The sequence below is a fragment of the Struthio camelus genome, chromosome 4 (assembly GCF_040807025.1).
Source record: "Struthio camelus isolate bStrCam1 chromosome 4, bStrCam1.hap1, whole genome shotgun sequence".
Taxonomy (NCBI): Eukaryota; Metazoa; Chordata; class Aves; order Struthioniformes; family Struthionidae; genus Struthio; species Struthio camelus.
In genome coordinates, this window is record NC_090945.1 from 68,446,572 (window position 1) to 68,462,896 (window position 16,325).

General features: G+C 35.7%; 1 protein-coding gene across 3 annotated transcripts in view; it reads left to right on the forward strand.

Annotated features, from left to right (window-relative positions):
* The window catches only part of KCNIP4 (potassium voltage-gated channel interacting protein 4), a 434,674-nt gene that overhangs the window by 238,310 nt on the left and 180,039 nt on the right, over positions 1–16,325 (forward strand). The window lies entirely within an intron of this gene.

A 16,325-nucleotide genomic window follows, 5' to 3' on the forward strand; every position in this document is an offset into this window, starting at 1 on the left:
AGTCCTGGTAACTTGCTACTACTCATTCGATCCTAGCACTTTTTTTTACTAATGCTTCAGTGAAATTCAGATTTTGCCCTCCTTGACTATGTGTTTTCTCAGGCTCATCTTCTATAAGCAAAGGCTTCAGCATAGGAAGTTTCTTAATCTCTTTTGTTCTGAAGCATGGTAACTACTTGTTTTAAAGTTCTTTTTAAAATATCCTGTGTAGTTTCATTTTTGGAAGTTAAACTTTATTCTAGAGATAATGCTCATCACCAGCATTGCATGTAACTGCTTAAAAAACTGAGCACAGTTCTCTAATATTTGTTCCCCCTACGCAAAGGGACAGTAGAGGTAACAGAGGGAAAGCAAGGCTGGTAGTGTGGCAAGCCAAAAGTGCATGCCAAACACACTAAAGATTCAGTCTGTGCCAAGCTGTCTCCACTTCAAAACATCTCACAAACGTCCTCTGCCTTCCAGTAACACCACCTGCTGCTTGTCTACAGGTGGCTAGCAAGTATCATTTACTCTTTCTCTCTGGATTATCTTTTTTAGCTATAGGCTTGAACAGTATTATACAGCAGCAACTGTTGTGTTATTTGTTCTCAACATTGATCACTGAGGCCTTAATTTTTGCTGGAATTGCTCAGAATTATTCTCCATAACTGAAGCTAAGAGCAATTTATAACTGCCCGCTCCCTTCTAGCATACAAATACAAATGTGCGCCGTTCTGATAGTGACTTTTAGGGGGACAGTAGATCACCTGGATTATGGGAATTATATAGATGCAGTAATCTTAATTGTTTCTGATAGGAAGCATTTTCTTTATGGCAGTGGAGCAAATAAGGCAGGTTTGGGGCCTAAGGAATTTATTTCAACAAATTCTTAAATTATTTCTTGCCAACAAGTGGTTACATGCCAAAACAGGACCTGGAACTTCTGAGTGAAATGAGTGTAAAGGTGCTCTTTGGAAAACTTCTTCCCTTTTTTATGCCCCAATGTGATTACAAGCCTTTAGTTGATTAGCCAGTTTCTCCAGAGGTGCTCAGAGGCATAACTTTGCATTGAGGATAAATGAATAGGACACAACCAAAGATCCTAGGAAGACTGTGGAACACGGTGGTCTTAGAAACAGCTAATATCCAGAAATCTCTGATTTATTACCCTCCATAAAGAATAAAAATAGTACTTCCCCTAAAATTTCATACCTTCTAAGCAGCCTTGCTGACAAACAAAACGATCTCCCCTCATGGTCTATTGCCGGCAGTTCTATTTCAGGAAGAAGGAAAGTATGCTGAAAACAGGAAAAGGCTGCCAAAAATTAAGTAGAAAATAGTTATAGCCTAACTCTTCAGTTACTAGTCTGACTCCAAAATACAGCATTCCAACTAATATCTCAGCACATGTGATTGTTGTATAAAACTCATACAGTATTCATATTATTTCAGAATAAATATTGATTTTTTGAAATAAAAACTTGTAATGGGTCCACTATATGCAGCAGTAGTTTGTTTCCATTACATTTATATAGAAGTGACTGCCCAGTATTTATAAGAAAAGGAGTGTTTCTTTTACTGGTATGCTTTGCAAGTGATGTGTAACTGCATGATAAAGGAATTGTTTCAGAAAGAAATGTCCTTCATGTTGGAGCCTAGCGTATAGTTACCCATTACAGACATTGAAATGGAATTGCTGGACTGCATGTTTCAGTCCTCTTCTGTTGCCAAACAATCCTCTTTTTTTAATTACTAATTTTCTTCTGTCTTCCTTTAGTACAACTATTATGTTTATTGTTCTCAGCATCCCATTTTGGGTTGCTTTCTATCCTAAGCACATATAATTTTTACAGCAGTGTGGTGTAGCTGATAATTAGCTTTTTCTCTGCTATGTAGCTTTATAAAGATTCAGGAAGCTTGCACAGCAAACCAGGTTGCAATCTGTCTTCAATTTTCATGGTCATTATAATTGTGAAAAAGCCACCTCTGTCTTTCCAGCAAGTTTCATCAGTTGCATTTATCATGTGGATAGGAATCTTTCCACAACTGATTTCTAAAATGCAGCACAATTTTGGCCCTAAACAATTCATCTACTAATATCTTCAGACAAAATGTATATTTTAGATTTATTATATGTACTTAAAGCAAGCATAACATTATTTCTTCCTAAGTATTCTGTTTCAGTTTGTGGCTCCTGGCTTCCTTACGTTCTCAGCAGCAATAGGAGCATTCTGAAATGGTAAATTGCTTGATTTTTAGCTCTTGCCAACCCTGAGATTCTCTGTATTTTTAGAGAGGACAGGATGGAGAGGTGAAAGCAGAAGGCTGAGGCAGAAAAGAATGCATGCCACTATCTTAAATTCTCTGTGGCTAAGTCCATTTATTTTAAAGTAAAAAGCAATGTCAGGCAAAATCCTCTGGTAAACTTAGTCTGATATTCAGTACATCCTGTGATTATATCCCCACTCCGTGACTCCAGATTTAAAATAAAGAGCAACATATGCAGTTTGAAATTTAATGTGAAAGGAGAAAAACGTGTGATTGATGTAGTTTAGTGGCAAAAGGCATAGTAAGGAAAGTCGTACATTGGTCAGCACAGCTGTGCTGTACCCATGTTTTCAGAATAGAAGAATGCTAGAAAGAAGAAACCTGACTGCTGGAAAAAAAAAAAAGTTAAAATCCCACTTTTGAATGCATAACCATAAATTCTTTATATAGATTATTATGGATGTCGTTTCTCAAAAAAGTAATATTTCAAGATGTTATGGATCATATTTTCCTTTGCTGCTTTTACTTTGCATGGTAAACTATAGATTAGCATACGTTTCAGTGTAAAAACAAGAACAAGACCCAAAAGCAGACCTTATTTAAGACCATACAGAACTTATTCAGAGAAAACTTCTTTATAAAGCTTTCCAATATCAGCATGAGGGAAAAAAATGATGTTCCAAACATTATAGATATTTAACAGTTATTTGGTAGGAGGTACATATTATTGGCGGTTAAGCTAATTAACAAAGTACTTGTCAGATTAAAATCTTCAGACATCATGGACTTCCAATACATTTAAAACGTTTATTTACTAATGCAGTTTCTATATTTGCTAAACAAAATTATTTTATTAAAAGATATAATAAGCCTTGATTATAATTCATGTCAATTTGACATTTTATGATTTCTTGTCATAGTAATTATGCAAGTTACCATTTTAGAATTATATTCTGAAGCAGAAACTGTTCTAGTGAGTCTAGAAAGAAATACTAAGTCCCAAGGGCTGCGGATAATAACCTGCTTAATTAATAGTTGTTAAAATTCCATTATGCAGTTCTCCAAGAGTGTTTTATGCAGGATATCGATTGCAATATATATTCTGGAAATAATTCAGCAAGTGCAGCTAAAGGCTTAGGTCCATGTATCTTTCATATGGGCAATGTCTGGAAAAAGCTGGAAGAAATTGCTACTGCAAATTTGAAACGTGCAAGCAATTGTTTCATTTTGAAGGACAGGAAGTTTGGTTTGGGAAGGAAGCATCAATACTCTCACATGGAGGAAAAAGAAGGAAAGAAAAGGGCGACTACAGGAACTCAGTATTCGTTGTGCTCTTTGCAATTCAAAAGTTAACGTTTTTAGGAAGATGTGGACAAGAGTAAATAAAGCCTTGCTGTCAAGCTCTCTGCTCTGCTCTGTTTAGGTAGTTTAGCAGGGAGCTCTCTATGAATAAATAAGTAGAAGGCCCACCAAAAAACAAACCTTATTGAAATATTTTCATGACTATTTCCAGAAATATTGCCATAAAAGGTGAGCTGCTTTATTATCTGTCTCTAATTTAGATTAGTTTTTGTAAAAAAAGAGAAATGACAGCCAGTTGGCCAAAGCTCAACACAAAATACACGTTTATAAGATCTGAGTCTGGTCACCCTAGTATGTGACCGCATTTAGGTCTAAAATAAAGTGCAGTGAAAGAATTCATAATTATTAATTTTTACATTTTAGTGATTTTTCTACAGAATTAAGTATGGAATTGAAGATTATAATTTGGTGGTGAGGTCAATTTTAAGTAATATTGTATAGCAGGGGTAACAGAAGACAGAAAATGCAGTGATTCATTGAAAAAGAAACATACGCAGTTTAGTTTCCTATATAAGTTTCATAATAAAGGCTTTAATATAGCATCCTAACAATAATAAATGTTTTAGAATTCAGTTTATTCAAAAATGGCTATGTTGCTTTGTCATTTTCCTCCTTGTTGAAAAGTGTGTGAAACTGCATGCATGAGACAAAGAAAGTGAGATAATTTCTTGACAGAATTAGAAAAAAAATCTGTAATTTATTGTCTCCCCTTAAGGTTAGTATTAAATTAGTATTAAATTAGTAATGTTCCAGATGACTGATTTGGATTGTGTGGTTTGTTTTTTCTGTGGTGTACCAATTTCTGGGGCACAATTTTCTATTAAAGGTTTTCACACTAGTCCTGCTCATTTGAATGAGATGAACTTATTTTGCAAAAGCAGTATCAAGTACATATGTATGTATTATTTATAAAGTGCAATATTTGATTTATAACATCTAGAATCTAGTGACATGACAGTGAACATTCAGCTCTCCACATCCAGCTTTGAATGTGAGTTTTAATCAAGCGTTTGTGCCACAGGTTGATTATCTGTTAATCAGCTCACATGAACCTGAACCTGAGTATCACATGGCACATGAAAAGGGCTATTTTTAGATTCAGACAATGTTAAGCTAGAATTAAAATTCAAAAGCTGAGCTGCTAGAAAACTGAACTGAAAAGATATTTTTACCCGTGTGAGATTTAGTTTCTCCTTTTTACAAAGACAATCATTTTGCACTCAATAACAAAGGGCTAATTTAGTTTTTTTTTCTTTTACATTTACTGAAAACAGAATTCAAGAAGTGCTTAGTGTAGACTGAGTGCTTAGTCTTAGATAGAGTACCTGAGAAAATGTAGCCAAATATGCAATGCTATGATAGAATACCTGAGATTAAATTTGTAAAACTGACACAAATTGAATGGAAGAATAGGATTTCCTTTTGCTCCTTTGTAAACTGATTCTGGATCTCCCTCAATTACCTTTGAAACTGATAGGCTGGTATACTTCTCTCTCATTTTATACTAATCATGAAAGCGATAATTGTCTCTGCATTGTGCAGTGGTTTTTATTAATGAAACTCAAATAGTGTATACCTGGAAAAAGCCATATTTGATACAACATATCTGAAAAGCAGACTAAACTTTTCTATGAAGAATGAGAAATTGAGAGCTGTGCAAGCAAAAAAATTCACTGGAGGATTAGACTGAAAAAATATTTTCTGCTGCTTGTTAACATCAATAACAAAACTGAGAACTAGTCATCAGAAAAAAGAGGAAAAAGTTCTTTTGATTTTCAGAAATTTTCAGAAATCAGGTTGACTTACTAGTAGACCCCTCCTCCTATCCACTCCTGAAAGCCTAACTTTCTATGACCGTGAAACTTTTATTCATATTTTATTTTCTCTAAAAGAAATGTGGGATTACTAAGTTCCCTGTAAATTATGGAGTACTTTTGACAATATAATGATTTGCAATAGAGATATTCTGTATATATAATGATTTTGCACTAGGGTTATGCAGTATACTAGTTTTACTTGTGCTGCAATGTTTGTTCTACATCAAGAATTTCAGTTAGTTTCCAAGTGAAAAGAAAGGACAAAGCAAAACAAAACAAAAATTCTCATCCGTGAATAGTTTCAGTACTGGTCCAGGTAATGAAGCCAAATTGGCAGAACATAAACAATATGTCATCTGTCAAGCTGTTGAATCTGGTGATCAACAATTCATTGTTAACCATCTGTTTAAAGGTTTTTCACATCCTGTGGTTATACTTGATTCATGAGTAATTTTTAAATATGTTAGCAAAATGTTATTGACCTAATGTGTGTTAGAATAAATGAATAGTTGAAACCATATGCTTCTGGCTAGGAAGTCTTTAAAACTGTGTTGCTGACCCCTCGAGTATTTGGCAGTGGCTAACTAGACGAAGGTCTGTAAAGAAAATCCTTGGAACTGAAATAATCATAGAATCTGCAGCAGTATATATAGTAATTTTATAGTGTACCTGGGCCAAATTAAAAAAAAAAATTGTAGTTTATGTTTCTATTACTGTGAACAACTTATTTCTGTGCAGAATATCTTATGAGGCTTCATGTCATTAAGCCTTTATCAGAGCCAGACTTTCTCAAAGCTGAAGAAAATTTGCTTCTGATGGGACTGTCTATCTGGTCAGGGTGAAGAGGATGTTCTAAGATTAGATCTGTTCTGAGACATGTTTTTATCTGTAAGCACTACTTTTAAGCAAGTGTGCTTTCTTTTACAAGCAAGTTAACTTCTAGAACAGTTTTAATTCAGGAGAATACATTAATAAGTCGAATTTTCTTCTCCGCTCTTGATCTCAGCCTTTGATACATACACTGAGACTGGCGGTCAGCTTTTCAGCATGTGTTTCCACGGGCAACGGCTGAAGAAGCTCATATGAATAAAGGAAGACAACAAGCAAAGTGCAAAATCCCATGAACATCTATCTGGCTGCTGCCTTAGAACAGACGTTTGAAGTACACTTACTGACTGTCAGGAAGAAGCGAAAAAATGCAGCTATTCGTGACTTGCGTTTCACCTTTTCCTTTGATTTTGAAATACGCAAGCTTTTCGGCTCTCAGTTTCAATACTGTATTGTACCAAATTAAAAAATACTTTTTTCAGTCACAGCGGTTACGTTTATGCTGTGTGTCTCTTACAGTATACAGGAAGTAAAGCTGCAGAATCATATTTCAATAACTATCAATGGACATAAGTGCATGTGACATCTTAAAACGAGATTTAATTCCAGTTAACCTGGAGATGCTATTACTAAAGTAGATCCACAGTTTATGGAATTGAAACAAAATTACAAACCCTTACAGATAATTTTGAAGACCACCATAGTTTTTGTATTACATCAGTCAGATGTACTAAATAAACAAACCAATACAATCAATGTCGAGATTTTCTGAGGTGATAATCTCTTCAGTTGTGTGTGGCGGGGGGGGAGGTTATAGAAGTTATGGGTCCTAACTTTATTTAATTTTTAATATTTTTCTGCATCTCTATAAGTGCATGGCCCATTATTAATTCATCCGTAATTTTTTCTATGTCTGACTGTATCCACCACAAGCCAGCTATGAGTGAATCACAACTTCTTTGTTATTCCATTTTGCAGACAGAAATTGCAGCCCAGAGAGATTTAGGAATAGAACTCAGTGCTCCCATCCTGCCGTCTCATATTTGTAATTGTAGGTGCATGCTTCTTTGATTAATTGTGATGGGGAGAAAACACTACTAGAACTCCACGGTGTTTTGTTGGTTATTCTTTAAAAATAATATTTTTTATTTTCAGTCTTTTGGGATCTATATTAAAAACTGAATTGAAGATAAGCATAAATAGTAAATCTTCCAAAAGTGTTTGAATTAAGAGTATAATTTCCTTCTTTTATCCATCCCTGGCCCCTATTTATCATTGAATACCCTAGATTTTGTTGTTCCGGGTAAGGAATATAGGGCTGAGCAGTTCATGTCACCACTTTTTTTCCTTGTACAAGTATCTCTAGAAAAACTGATCATTAAATAGAAGAAGTGGATATACCAGGGCTCACTGGGAGGGTAGCCTAGCTGGTCTAGAGCTAGTGAAACGTAGCACACCTCTTATGTGTGTGACTCACCTCTTCAGATGAATAAATCAGAGGAAAGAAAATGACATGGTTGGATAACAATTGACTATATAGATAAAGAAGATATACTCTGGCAGGCTAGATTGGCTCAATCGACTCAGTTTTTGCCCTGTTGTTTAAATGCCATGTCAAGTGTCATTCTCTCGTGCGTGCTCTGAGCCAGGAAACCACACGCTGAAACTCTCTTTTCACAATGAACTACTCTTTCATCTGAACTATTTCTGTAGTTATTTTCCTTTAAGGCATTAACATGGGATCCCATCCCTTAGTGTGTCTGTATGTTGGGACAGCAGTGAAAACAGAAAAATGTGGTTCTTTACATAGTCTCTAAATTCACTGTTGTAATTTCAGGTGTGACATCTCTATGGATAACTGCCTTTCCTCAATTTACTCTAAGAGATTTACTCTTTCTACTCTTCTTTTTTAGAGAGATTTACTCAGTTTACTCCTTTTAAGAAATCATGAAAAAATTCTGCTTTCCTCTACTTAAGTCATCGTTGCTGTTCTGTAACCATTCCTATTTGCGTTGTAGCTACCTGTTTTACTTATCTTATCTCCTGTGATGTTCATTGCATGCTATATTAATCATTTCATTCTTCCTCCTCACTGCTTCTTTTGTTTCATTCTCTGAACTTCAAAATTACCCGTATGCTTGAAAAAATGAATATTTTCATGGCAAGCATTAGCTTTGCTTCAAAGAGCTAAATGTTCAAACTTTTAAATCCTTCCTAATATATATAACAACCAACATATTGGTTGTCTGTGTTATATTCTAGCCCTTGTTACGTTCCAGCCTTTAGATTGGCTGGTTTTAGCACAAGAAATTTTCCATTCCATACAGATCCTCCTTCCACAGTGGTTTACCTGTATCACTCAGGCTTTCAATTGTCCAGATCACCTTGCAGCTAGCATGCATAAACTTTTACTCAAAGCATGTTTGAACTTGTATCTGCTTTAACTTATTGGTAAAAAATAGATAAATACAATTAGCTATCTAGGTGGCTGACCTCCGTTAAATGAAGCACCGTTAATCAAAATTGTTTGTGATTGTGGGTCTTTGCAATAATGGATCTCTGCATGACTGTTAAGTCAAGGATATTGCTCCATTTGTTCTGACATTGACCTGTGCCCTGTCTTATTTTTTGTTTCCTAGACTTTAATTACACATTAACATTCATGTGTCCTCCTTTACAGTATTAAAGAATTTATTTAATGCCTGTAGATCTTAGATAAAATGGCCACATTTGTCTAACAAGTGAAAACCAAAGACATACTCTTATGATCTGTTGAGCTCAAGTGTATGTGGACACCAGTGAATATCTGAGTGCTTTGAGACCTATCCACTTTTCTTTTTCATTATACTGATTTCACAATTTTCAAATGCCACACCTTAATATCAGCATGTACTAATTGCAAAGTCCTTATGGGATTTTAAAGGATTCTAACACTTTTATTTTGCAGTTCAAAACTTCAGCAAGATGTTTCTTAGCTGTGCTTAAGTCCCTTTTCACACAGCTATGTGACTGTTAGTGCTTTAAAATGAAAAAAGGAAGTACCATTGTAATAGTATTGTCATATTTGATTTGTGACTTGTTTGAGCAACATCAGTAGAATAGGCCTGACGTTTGACATTAGAGTTAAATATTCTTGCTAAAATTATTCATAGTTACTGATGGTATTTCTCACAGATTAGAATTAGAGAGATTAGAGATTTAGAATTAGAATTAGAATTAGAGATTCTTCTCACAAGAAGCCAGAGATTTTTAAATCATATCAAATACTGTTAGCTTGTCTCATTCTCCTTTCACAGAGCTTCTGTGATGCTTAAAAGTAGGTGCAATTATTTGAGCTGGGAGATCTGGACTTCTGTCAACATCACCCTGGGTTGATTCAGTTTTCTCTTCAGATTTGTCTCAATCATTCTTTGCTCCTTACTAGTCATTTCATTTCTATCATATTTTTCATGCTCACCAGGGATATTATTATATTACAAATTGATCAGTTCCAAGTATGTTCCCCCCCCCGGAAGTCATATGACCAGATGATTCAAGTTATATAGTATGTAGTACTGCATAAAAGGTACGTAGAAAAATGTTAGCTAAGTGAAAATGGAATGTCTTTATTTCTTTTTGAGATTTTCTGAGACGAAATTTACGTGCATGTTCTGTGTAGTCCACATTTTCATAAAGCCTTGAACCTACCAGGCCAAGCTGACATGAGCGCATGCCATGACTGTGTGCAGGACTGTAAGGTATCCAACAGGCTAGTCAGAACCATTTTTTCTGCTCCAGCTGGCTTACCAGACTTCCCAAAATGCAGAAATAGTATCCTAAATAGTAGATAAAATTTCTGGCCAAAGCAAAAAAGCAACATCCTGAGAAACCCAACATATGTAAGCTTAATAAAAGAGAACCATGCAAATGTTTGTCCCAGCCTTTCTGCTCAAAATACAGAATGCTGCATGTAGATCTCAACAGAGATTCAAAGAAAAGCTTAGCAAATAGAAGAACAGGTTCAAGAAAGAGAGGAAAGTTTCACATTTTCTTGAGGTGTGAAAAACACGTAGAAATGTCCTCCACCAAGAAGCTATGGAGGTAAATTTATGCTTTCAAAATGGTTGTACTACTGGTCTCCCACAGCTCTTCCTTTTATCTTTAGTCAAAGCAAAAGATATTTGGCTTGGCAATTTATCTCTTACATTAGGATATAGTCCAGGCCCTTGTGTATTTTTTATGGCATTCCTCTCAATACAACTACAGAAATTATGTCCGAATTAATACAGAAATTAAATTCAGGATCGTCTCCTCCTTAAGCACAATTTTGCTAAACTGGCTTGATCCATTCAATAGAACATAAAAATGAGTGACTTTGAGACCCTCTCTGAAGTAGAGGGCAGCATTATTTCAGCCCTCCGAGATAACCACATACCCAGTCCATTTACACTGCTGCACGTTCTCCTCGTCCTTAAGATGTCAGGGCCCACTTCAGCTGCCAGTTGAAGTATCCAAAGGCTTTAATTAGACATGCTGTACAGTTACCAGATGTGATTTTCCTCTTCCCATTATGAATGACTGCACTGCAACAGCTTGCTCTTTCAAATTTTTCTTTTATTGACCGTTTCTTATTTTCATCAGATCTTTTGCTTGCCCTTACCAGACCTTGGCTTCTTCTGTTGGTTTATATATGTACACTCCGGATGAAGGCAGGGTGAATAATAAAATCAAGCTTTGAAAGTATTCAGATTTCTTTGAATATTGCAACAGCAGACCACATGTGCAATGCTTCAGGAACAGAACTTTCTGACCTTCAGTTTTAGAATAGGGGCTTTTTCCCAGATGAATTCAAAGATTCATAAACTGAAAATTTGCATATGAACCATTTTAACACAGAAGGCACAACTGTTGTTCAACTGAAACCAATATATCAGAGAAAAAAAGCTATTGAATTTTTATATAACCTTTTGTCCTAGAGAGATGGGACTGTAGCTAGTCTCATATTTCATTAAATAGGACAATGACTGGGTTGGGAGGAAGCTCTGCAGGTCACCTAGTCCAATCTGCTGCTGAAAGCCAGGCCAGCTTCTTTGTTAAATTAGGTTGGTCAGGGCCTTACTTAGTCAAGTTTTGAGTATGTCCAAACCTGTCTCATCATTTGACCAGCCTCATTGTGGATAACTTTTTCCTTATATCTAATTAGAATTTCCCTTGCTGCAACTTGTTTGTTGCTTCTTTCCTTTCTCCCTATACCTCCAAGAACAGTCTGGCTCCATCTACTCTTTAACTCCCTGCTAGGTTAGCCTTTTCTGTGTTCTTTGTCAATAGTTTCTGTACCCCATTTCATGCTTGAGATTTGCCCTCTGCTATACCATAGCAATTTTTTAGTTTAAGAACTGCCAAATAATACCTATTTGTCTGTATAGAGTCCCCAACAATGAAGTTTAGCTTAGAAAAAGTAAAGATTTTTTTAAAATAGAAAATTTTATGGAAGAAGATTTAAATAATTACAAAAACCCCTGAAGAGGGAAGACATGTTGTGGAAGCTTTTTATGGCTGTTTTTAAGTAAAATTTAAAAAACAAATAAAGAAAACTGAGAAGCTGAAAAAGAAGAAATCCGATTTGAGAAAGGAGAGGGACAAAATGTGTAAGGACAGTTCCTAGAAAGTGAAAATAGTTTTGAAGTAGGAAGTGAAGAAGGAATTCATGATCAAGTAATTCCTTCCACTCTACTTTTTTCTTCCCACATTATGAGCGCAGCAGTAACACCAACAAAAAACCCTCAAAGGACTTTAGACAATGAGTCAACTCTTAGAAGAGCTTGTGGCACTACTGTAAGTCTTTCTAATGTTCTTAGAAAGACGTGTAATATTTAAAAAACAAGACAAGTATTGCTTTCTAGTTGGCTCAAGCAACATATTTTGGGCTGTGATTCTTACAAATACGGAGGGACAGACTGACTTCTCAATCTTGGATATATTAGGAATAGCTCCATGACAACATTAGTCATGCAAATATGAAAAGAACTGGCATAATAAGTGGAAAGGACCGACCAGTGGAAAAGTGGTTTAGTAGCCCTTTCAGCCTGATGCTGATCCTGTATTTCTTTTGTCTTTGTATTTACCAGCTGAAAAGTCCATGCTGAAGGGCAGCTGTGAGAGGCAGATGGCAGAGAGCCTCAGTGAGGAAAGGAGCTAGGAGTTAGACCGCGGTGCCGCTAGCAGTTCTGCTAGCAGATGCTGCTCGGGGAACTGGCCCTGCTCCGCGGTGGTCGTCGTGGGGTAACAACTCATGGGAGCAATGAAACTTGCAACCTCACCTTCTTGTTTGTATTCAGTTTGTTGTACATGTAGAGCTGCTGTGTAGGCTTCCCCTTTATGCTAGATTGTTTTTCTAACCTGCTCTCACATTTGTGGAACTGTGGCTTTTAGGGCACTGAGACGTATATTCTCGGTTCCTGGTATCGTTTTCACTTTTTAATTCAGTTTTTCTCCTAACTGATCAGGAGTATGATTGCTGTCAGCTCTGTGGAGTTGTGACATTTTAATGCAGGAAGGATCAATGTTACTAGTTTTGCTTTTACTTTGCTTCCACGTGGCACATGAAAAGTCATGATAGCTTATATTGGACTAGGACTCCTCCTGTGCTTGCGTCTGTTGGGAGACTGTTCATAGCATTCAAAGTCGTTTCCTTCCAAGCCACTGGTGTCTTTGAAGTAGGTAATGCTATTCTAGCTCTCCTTTCTGACATCTAAATTTATCCATGAGAAGGAAAGGCCACCAATTTTTCAGTCATACGAATCATCTCACAAGGTTTCAGGATTACCACAAAGATCAATTTTATGCTTATAAATCAATAACGATGTTGTCAACTTACTTTATGGACATTAACTACATGTCACAACACTTTCGTGCAGTAGAATTTTTAATTTAGATGTGAACACAGGAAGTACAGAGTGGCAGAATATTACAAAGTGAGTTCCCTAAATGCAGATTATATTTAGGAAGTCAATCTTCTTATTTTATATAGTCTTGTTCTTTGATAAGTTTCCATTGAGTTAATGGGGGAAGTATCAGTGCTTAAATCTGTTTCTAAATCTAAGAATTATGAAATCTGATGTAAGCTATGAATCTAATGTCATAGAGTAGTTTTAACAAATTCAGGAATGACAACGTGGAACACTTTTGGGGAAAAGGTGTGGGATACAGGAGGAATTTTCTAATATCACATGTAGATTTCTATGCCATACATGAGATTACATAGTATACTGAAGGGAAAAATATTGTACTAAGTTTGGCTGTAACAAACCTGTAGAGTTCATTTTCTATTCATTTTCAAAGTATTTTAAAAGCTGCAGTAAAGATGCCTTCTAATGTGTCTGTACCCTGTGGGGAAAACGTTACCTGCCAGATTTTCAAGAGTGACTTTACAATGTGTTTACAAAGCTGCATCTGCTATATGAAATCACACAGCTATGTGTTTACTAAGCAGCATATTCCACAAGTGTGCACAAATATTCATATCTTGAACTACATAGACATGAAATTTCTACTTTGAAGGTACATGCTGATACAGAAAGGAGAAAGAAGAAAGATCCTTTCAAAAATTTTGTTGTCATTTAAAATAAAAGTTTAGCCTCTGTACAAATTATTCCAGGTGCTTTTGTATGAAACTGCAATTTTAATGTTCTTAAGAATCCCCATGGCTGTTCATATTGTCCATTTTTGTGGCTTTAAGCCTATCCATATTTTCCTTGCTAAGTAGTTTTCTATTTCTCTTGCATTGCTGCTGTCAGACCAAAAGACAATTTCCTAATCTAATCACCACTTACAAATTTCTGTGATCAATTTCAATTTCAGTCCCACCCACTGTGCCAAAAGCCATTAATAATAAATTTTCAGTCTCACAGTTAGCCTATGAATTTGAGAGCACCTCAGCTCCCTGCCTTTCTCACTACTAGCTGCCTTTTTCTCTGCCTCATTACTACTTACTGCCACTTCTGTTTCAGCAATGCAACACAATTCTTCATATGCTGCCCTTTAAATAATTATCTATCAATTACTCCAATTAGATGTAAGGCAGCTATTCAATAACACACTCTGAACTACAGTAAGATGCTTTCAGTCAACTTATTAATCAGCTTAGCTGATATTAATAAAAACCTTCAGTAAACCCAAAGTTCAGTTTGAATAAGCAACTAAAGTTTGTACAACTTTCTACGCTTAAGCTCTTCTGTATACAACAATGCACGTGAAACTATGCAAAAACAGACATTCTGGTGAGTTGTATTACCAGTAAAATCATTAGCAGAGTAACTGCATGTAGAGCTTTTCTTCTGTTTTTGGCAGGTCCACTATCAAAACTACCCGGAATCCAAAACAGGGGGAAAGGATAAAGGCATGAAGTTATTTAAACATGCTCCCACTTGGACTTCATGAAGTGGTATTCATAAGACTTTTCAGAGTATTGATGTATTAAACATACCTAATATAGTTTTGAAAAAGCTACTCTATCTGCAGTGTGCAGGACAATGTTGTGCAGAGGCATTTGCTTGGCTTCCGGTCGTAGGAAAACTGCATTAGCACGGTGCTACATTTGAGGTAATTAGCTTTGCCTGAAAAGAGAACAGCCAACATGGAATTATTACTCCTGTCAAAATATAATCATCTACAAGAATTGTGATGGCTTTTGTGATTTCTTTAATAGCCTTGCCTAGATGTACAAAAACACCACTTAAAGAAAATGTTATTCAATTTATTTCATTGGCAGTCATTAGATATTTCACCTTGCATTGTTTTGGAATTTCAGAGCAATCTTTCTTGGTTTTATAAGCCCATCTGTAATTCCTCCCCCCCTAAAAGGGCGAGAGAGAAAAGGAGGAGACTTTCACAAATATCTGATAGCAAGATAGCAATTAGCAAATTGATTTTTTTAAAGAATTGAGTTGCAGTAGTGTAAATATAAAAAATTGAAAGCATTTTTTTTGATGAACAGGAAATGAGAATTCCTTCTTCTCCTATGAATATAGATATGCCTTAAATAAATCTGAATTGCTTTCTGGTAACTAGATTTTCTTGGAACAGATGAAACTTCCGCCTGTCCCAATAGCAGACTTTTTACTGCTACTTGGATGCATATCTTTTAGAATACAAAATAATGTTTTATAAAGTTATAAATTACAGTATGTTCTGTGGTGCTACACAAGCTATCATATTTCTACAACTCAAATTGTCAGTCTTTCAGTAAAAAGATATAAAGCCCTTACCATCGGTATGAATTGTGGATGCCTCCTTTGCTTTGTGGTCTGCAGAGTACACAAGCCAAATGCAGTAAATACGCAGTAGTGTCTTCGGATGTTATTGACTTCGCACTGTCAATAGGTGACAATGCTTATTTACATTATTATAAATTGTGTGTTATATGTGAATTTAAGTATAATTTCATTTATTTTAGGTGGGGGCATGTTTTGCTCCTTGGATTCCCTGCTGATGCTGAGGAGCGTTCCTAGCCATGTAGCGCTCCAGATAAATATCTCAATATGCCATTTGTTAATCTAGAGGTCCATGCCAGTAACAATAATAGCAAATTCTTTAAAGGCAAACATGGACATACAAGCTTTCACCAACACCCTTTCTTTATAGACTTCTGTTGACTGTTAGATATCTTAGGCTTTTTGAAAATTTGAGCGTGCATTTTATTTCTCCAAAATACCAGTTGTAAATGTACTGTTAAAGACTATGTAACAGAACAAACTATGTTATTCACGGAGAATAAAGGAAAGGGCAAGAGTAAAGGGAATGGCAGTGAAGTAAACACATGATATTTATTTCTAGAGGCCATTAGGAAAAAGTGGAAGTTATCTAATTTATAGAAAAGCAGTTTGAGGAGAAACACTTTAAGAGTTTCAAACTAGTCAAATATCACTGAAAAAGAGAAACTACTCTCCCTGTCACCAGGTAAAGTAGGAGCAGAAAATGTGATAGATTTAAGTTAGACTTTAGAAGAAAATTCCTAGCAAAAGGACAAAATCTTAGAAAAACAGGACTGGAGGGAACATCAAGAGGTCATTTAGTTCCTCCCATTTGCTATAA